Raw genomic sequence first — 6,997 nt, 5'->3', positions numbered from 1 at the left:
TTGCTTCCATATGTCTGCCTTCTGTCTGTTTTGCCACTTTTGTTTATTCTTACAGGATATCCTAAGAGACATCTCCTGGTTTGGTCCCTCTTTGGGATCTCCTTCCAGCATTCTTCTCTGGATAGAGGACCTTTATTTTCAAGGTCCTTCTCCGATTTTACTTCTGCTAAGATCTCATTCTTTGCTTTTGTTTTGTTATTCTGTCTCTGTGTTGAAGACTCCTGAGTGAATGTGTGAATAAAGAGCTCAGGCACCTGAGCCTGAGTTTCCAGTGTGTGGCTATTCACGGGCACCCCCTTCCCTTTTGTCTGAAAGTTCTTTGTCCTTTGATTCTCCAGGATATGATCCAATGGGGGACATTTTAGAGAACTGGCACAAACCTTGGTTCTTAATCCCTTTTGTGGTCTTGGGAAGTTCATTTGTACTCATATTGTTTGTAACAATGGGGGAAGGACAAAGTAAGAGTCAAACTCCTCTTGAGTGTATGCTTAAAATTTTCAAAATTGGATTTTCTGATGATTATGGTATAAAACTAAGCAAGGGGAGACTGCGAACTCTTTGTGAACTACAATGGCCATCCTTTGGGGTAAAGTGGCCAAAAAAACAAGGCTCATTAGATCCTAGAGATGTCAGAGCTATATGGAATGTAATAGCTAAGCCACCAGGCCACCCAGACCAGTTCAATATATAGATCAGTGGAGGGCTCTAGTAGAGAATCCCCTCCCTGGCTAAAAGGCTGTATTCTCAGAGATGGTCATCATGTTTTGCTAGCAACAGCCCCCAAATCAGACAAGAAGGTCCCTGTTTTAGCCTGACTAGGCGGTGGTGCAGTGGATAGAGCATAGGACTGGGATGTGGAGGACCAGGGTTCAAGACCCTGAGGTCGCCAGCTTGAGTGCGGGCTCATCTGGTTTGAGCAAAGCTCACCAGCTTGAATCCAAGGTCACTGGCTCAAGCAAGGGGTTACTCGGTCTACTGTAGCTCCATGGTCAATGCACATATGAGAAAGCAATCAATGAACAACTAAGGTGTCACAACGAAAAACGAATGATTGATGCTTCTCATCTCTCTACATTCCTGTCTATCTGTCCCTATCCATCCCTCTCTCTGGCTCCAAGCTGTTCAGGAAGATTCAGAGTTGCCCCTTTCATATCTTCCTCCTCCATCGGCTCCACCTTTCTCAGAAAGCCCAGAGCCGGTACCTAGATTAACTAGGAGGCAAGAAAAGAAAAAGGAAGCAGAGCCCCTCTTACCTTTAAGAGAAGCTCCATTAGCAGAGGGGAGGGAGAGAGATGAGCCTCATCTTCTCCACATTTCTTTTTTCTCTAGTGACTTCTATAATTGGAAGGCTCAGAAATCCCCTTTCTCAGAAAAGCCTCAAGCTCTAACAGGACTGTTAAAATCTGGGCTGTACACACATCGCCCCACCTGGAAGGATTGCCAGCAGCTTTTAGTTACTTTGTTTACTACTGAAGAGAAAGAAAGAATCAAATCAGAGGCCAGAAAAGCTGTCATGCAGGGGAGAAATGGCTCTGAGGAGCACAATCAGCACCACCTTGATAAGGCATTTCCTATTGTCTGGCCTAAATGGGATCCTAACACTACTGTGGTACAGAAAGCTTTGAACACTTTTCACCAGTTTCTGTTAGCCCGGATCGGGGAGCTGCTAAGAAACCCATGAATTTATCTGAGATGTCGGAGATTATTCAGGGCCCCCAGGAAACTCCCTCAGCTTTCTTAGAGAGACTTTCAAGAAGCTTATAGGGTCTACACACCTCTACACCCTGAAGCACCAGAGAATGCTAGGGCAGTTAACTTTTGTGTCACAGTCCACTCCAGATATCAGAAGGAAACTACAAAAATTAGAAGGCTTCCTGGAAATTGTGATTTCCCAATGTTAGAAATAGCTCAGAAAGTATAATAATAGAGACACCCTTGAGGAGAAACAGACTAAGAGAATGACAACAGTAGTTGTAAAGAAGGACATTGAAGGAAAGACTGTCCAAAGCTGAAAGGAGAGAGTCACAGCAGACTCCAAGAATCCTTAACTTAAAGGAGCACTGATGGGGTCAGGGCTCCATACCTGTTAGCCAGAGGGCTTACCTGGTAGACTTCCTTATTGACACTGGAGCTTCTCTGTTCTCACTGCCCCCTCTCGGACCACTCTCAGGGGAGAAAATGCCCATACAAGGTGCTACTGGGACTTCCTGGAGGACTGTCAATATAGGAGATAACACTGTCACCCATTCCTTCTTGGTTATTCCAGACTGTCCTTATCCTTTACTTGGGAGAGACTTATTAAAACTAAAGGTTGCTATCTCTTTTAGTCATAACTCTGCTGAGTTCCACGCTGGGGCTGATAGCCAGGTGAGGTTTCTGGTTACTTGCCCTTTGTCAGAAGAATATCTATTAAATATAGATACTAAGGAAGAACAAGGAGTTTCAAATGACTATTTAACAGCATAGATTCCCTTCAGTTTGGGAAGAAACCAACCCACCTGGGCTTGTAAAGCATCAAACTCCAGTAGTTGTTCAGCTTACTGCAAGTGCCATCCCCATATGGATGAAGCAATACCCTATGTCAAGGGAAGCTGAAAAGAGAATAACCATCCATATTAAGAAACTGATTGAAGCTGGTATTCTTGTTCCTTGCCAATCCCAGTGGAATACTCCTTTACTGCCTGTCCAGAATCCAGGCACCAAAGACTATCGTCCAGTCCAGGACATATGGGAGGTAAATAAATGAGTTAAGACAACACACCCAACTGTGCCTAAACCCTACACACTTTTAAGCCTGTTGTCACTGGACTTGAAATTTTACACAGTCTTAGATTTGAAAGATGTTTCTTCAGTATTCCCCTGGCCCCTGTATGTCAGCCCATCTTTGCCTTTGAAGGGAATGACCCAGAGGCAGGCATTTCAGGACAACTAACCTGGACCAGATTACCACAGGTCTTCAAGAATTCACTGACCCTCTTTGATGAGGTGCTACATCAGGACCTGCTCACCTTCCACCAGGAACATTCGGAGTGCATGTTGCTACAATATGTAGGTGATTTACTTCTAACTGCAGAAATGGAGGCAAGCTTTTGCACAGCCACTAAGGGATTTTTACAAACACTGAAGACCCTGGGGTACCAGGTGTCAGCTAAGAAGGCACAACTCTGCACCTCTAAGGTGACCTGTCTAGGCTACCACACTGATGCAAGGAAGCATACTCTCTCCTCCAGTCGTATAGAGGCAATCTTTTGAATTCCAACCCCCACTAACAAGAGACAAGTTTGAGAATTTCTTGGAGCAGTTGGATACTGCATGTTGTGGATCCCTAGGATTGTAGAGATAGCTAAGCCTTTATACTCCTGTACAGCAGGAACACAAGAGTTAATTTGGACAGATAATGGACAAGAAGCTTTTGAAACCCTCAAAAAGGCCCTCACTGAGGCCCCTGCCCTAGCTTTGCCAGACATTACCAAGCCCTTCCAGCTCTTTGTTTACAAAAGGGAATAGCAAAAGGGATTTTGACCCAAACTTTAGGGCCATAGCGCAGGCCTATTGCTTATCTCTCTAAGCGGCTAGACCCTATTGCATCTTAGCAGCCACTGCCATACTAGTGAAGGAGGCAGATAAACTAACCATGGGGCAAGAACTGTTCCTGACAGCCCCACATGCAGTAGAGACTTTGCTTAGAGGAACTCCAGAAAGGTGAATATCTAATGCTAGGATCACGCAGTATCTAGCCCTGCTCATAGATCAGCCTCGCATTAAGTTTGTTCAGATGCAGGCTATCAACCCAGCAAGCCTGATGATTGACGAAGAACCAAGCATCCCCTTGCATGATTTCTCTGAAGTGTTAGACTCTGTTCAAACTATAAGACCCAACCTTACTAATGCACCTCTGTTTAATGCAGAAAGAAGTACAGCTATTCACCGATGGCAGCAGTTTTGACCTAGATAGGGATATGCTGGAGCAGCTGTAATAACTCCTGATGAGACCATATGGGCCCAAGTCTTGCCTCAAGGGACCTCAGCTCAGTGGGTAGAATTTTTCGCTCACATCCAGGCATTGAGGTGGGCGAAAAGAAAGAAGGTCAACATTCATACTGACAGTAGGTATGCTTTTGCTGCTGGCCATTTTCATGCAGCAATCTAAGAGAGGATTCCTGACATCTGCCGGTAAGGACATTAAAAACAAAGAAGAGATTTTAGCTTCACTAGAAGCTATTTGGTTGATGGAAACTGTAGCACTTATTCATTGCCCAGGACACCAGAAAAAGAACTCAACAGAGGCAAAAGGAAATTGGGCAGCAGAAAAGGTAGCCAAAGAAGTCGCTTTAAAACCAGTACGGCCTCTAGGCCCTGACCGGTTGGCTCAGCGGTAGAGCATCGGCCTGGCGTGCGGGGGACCCGGGTTCGATTCCCGGCCAGGGCACATAGGAGAAGCACCCATTTGCTTCTCCACCCTTTCCCTCCTTCCTCTCTGTCTCTCTCTTCCCCTCCCGCAGCCAAGGCTCCATTGAAGCAAAGATGGCCCGGGCGCTGGGGATGGCTCCTTGGCCTCTGCCCCAGGCGCTAGAGTGGCTCTGGTCGCGGCAGAGCAACGCCCCGGAGGGGCAGAGCATCGCCCCCTGGTGGGCAGAGCATCGCCCCTGGTGGGCGTGCCGGGTGGATCCCGATTGGGCGCATGCGGGAGTCTGTCTGACTGTCTCTCCCCGTTTCCAGCTTCAGAAAAAAAAACCCAAAAAAACAAAAACAACAACAACAAAAAAAACAACCAGTATGGCCTCTAGAAATCTTAGTGACTTTATCAGAACACTTATTGCCAGAGATGCCTTTTTATAACCAACTAGAGGAAGATTTTTCTGTAAGAAAAGGAATGTCTAAAAATAAGGAAGGGTGGTTAGAGTTGCCAGACAAAAGACCATTCTTACCTGAAGCCCTGGGCAGAGAGAGTATCAGTCAGCTACATCATTACTCATTTAGGCCAAACTAAGCTAATAGAATTATGTAAGAAAAAGTAGTACTTTCAGGCTTAGAAGCTATTGCAGAAAGCATAGTGTCCAAGTGTCTAATTTGTGCCCAAGTAAACACTAAACAAAATAGAGAAGCTGTAAAGAGAAATAGGGAAAGAGGAGCTTTCCCAGGTGAACATTAGGAGATAGATTTTACTGAGATAAAGCCACCAGCACAGGGATATAAGTATCTATTAGTTTTTATTGACAACTTTTCAGGATGAGTAGAGACTTTCCCTACTAGAAATGAGACTGCAATAACAGCTGTTAAGAAATTACTGTATGAAATTATTCCCAGATTTGGCTTGCCCATTAATATTGGGTCCGATAATGGACCTGGGTTCGTATCTATGATCTCACAGCTAGGAGGAAAGGCACTCAACATTAATTGGAAGTTGCATTGTGCTTATAGGCCTCAGAGCTCTGGCCAAGTTGAACTAATGAACCGAACTCTGAAAGAAGTCCTAACCAAATTCATTTTAGAGACAGGTGAAAACTGGGTCAATCTCCTTCCCTTTGCTATTTTGAGAACATGATGTACCCCCTATGAAGTTGGGTTCACACCTTATGAATAGTATTCGGGAGTCCTCCACCTTTGCTCCCCAAACTTAGAGATGAAATGTTAGGAGAATTAAGAAACCAAGAATTGATTAAGTCTTTACAGGAACTACAGAAAACCCAGGAGCAGAGCCATAAGCAGATTTGAGAAATTCTCCGTTCGCCCAGCTCTAAACCTGCTCACCTGTTCCAGCCAGGTGATCACGTTCTCACCAGGAAGTTCATCAAAGAGAGACTGACTGCAGTCTGGAAAGGACCCTACTATGTCTCCTGACTACTCCAACTTCAGTAAAGGTTGACGGTATCCTGGTGTGGATTCATCACTCTCCGATCAAAAAGGCCGACTCAAGATGGACTGTCACAGCTACCAAGGACCCTTTAAAATGAAGACTAACCCATGTCTAATTGTTTTACTTTGCTGTTTGTATTCCCTATAGTGCAGGAGATAACCCCCATAAGCCACCACAAGCGTATAGGTTTCAGTTAAGTAATAGAATTACAGGGATACTATCAAAGAATATATTTGGACAGGAGGTAATGCCCAGGTCATACTTGACCTCTGTGACATTTTTCAAAGCAATTTTGAAACAGGGTACAAAGGGAACACACATTATATCAGAAAAAGAGCATTTTAAATAGATGGAATAGTGAAAGCAGAAAAGCCCTTTGAGTGCAGCTATATAAGCCAAGAAATGGGACTAAGGAGACTTAGAATTTATATTTGCCCTGGATCTGGTAATGTACAAAGTGTTTAAATATTGAAGCATATTTCTGCCCCTACGAGGGCTGTGAAACCATTTCCACTCTAGACAACAACAAAAAGAAAAAGGATAATCATATCCTTCTATCTAGAATAGCCCCCACAGGCAGCTGCCAAAATACAGGCAGGCATAACCCTATACATGTTACTATCATAAGCCATCAAAATACGGAATGGGCTGTAGGAAAAATGTGGGGAATAAGGTTTTATGTATAGATTAAAGATCCAGAATACTTTTAACCATGCAAAGGTATACCTACACCCCACTTAAGAAACCCATGTGTCCTCTAGCAGAATTAATATTGCCAATCCCTGTTGCTCCCCCTGTTATACAAGCAACCTTTGTTACTCCTTCCACCAGACTTAATGATTTAGAATTGCCTGGCCTGACCAGGTGGTGGCACAGTGAATAGAGCGTCGGACTGGGACACGGAAGACCCAGCTTTGAGACCCCGAGGTCGCCAGCTTGAGTGCAGGCTCATCTGGTTTGAGCAAAGCTCACCAGCTTGGACCCAAGGTCGCTGGCTTGCGCAAGGGGTTACTTGGTCTGCTGAAGGCCCGTGGTCAAGGCACATATGAGAAAGCAATCAATGAACAACTAAAGTGTCACAACAAAAAACTAATAATTGATGCTTCTCATCTCTCTCCATTCCTGTCTTTCTGTTCCTAT

Source organism: Saccopteryx bilineata, chromosome 3 (assembly GCF_036850765.1).
Source record: "Saccopteryx bilineata isolate mSacBil1 chromosome 3, mSacBil1_pri_phased_curated, whole genome shotgun sequence".
In the NCBI taxonomy this organism is placed as follows: Eukaryota; Metazoa; Chordata; class Mammalia; order Chiroptera; family Emballonuridae; genus Saccopteryx; species Saccopteryx bilineata.
The sequence above is the reverse complement of the archived record's forward strand: the minus strand, read 5'-3'. Positions refer to the sequence as shown.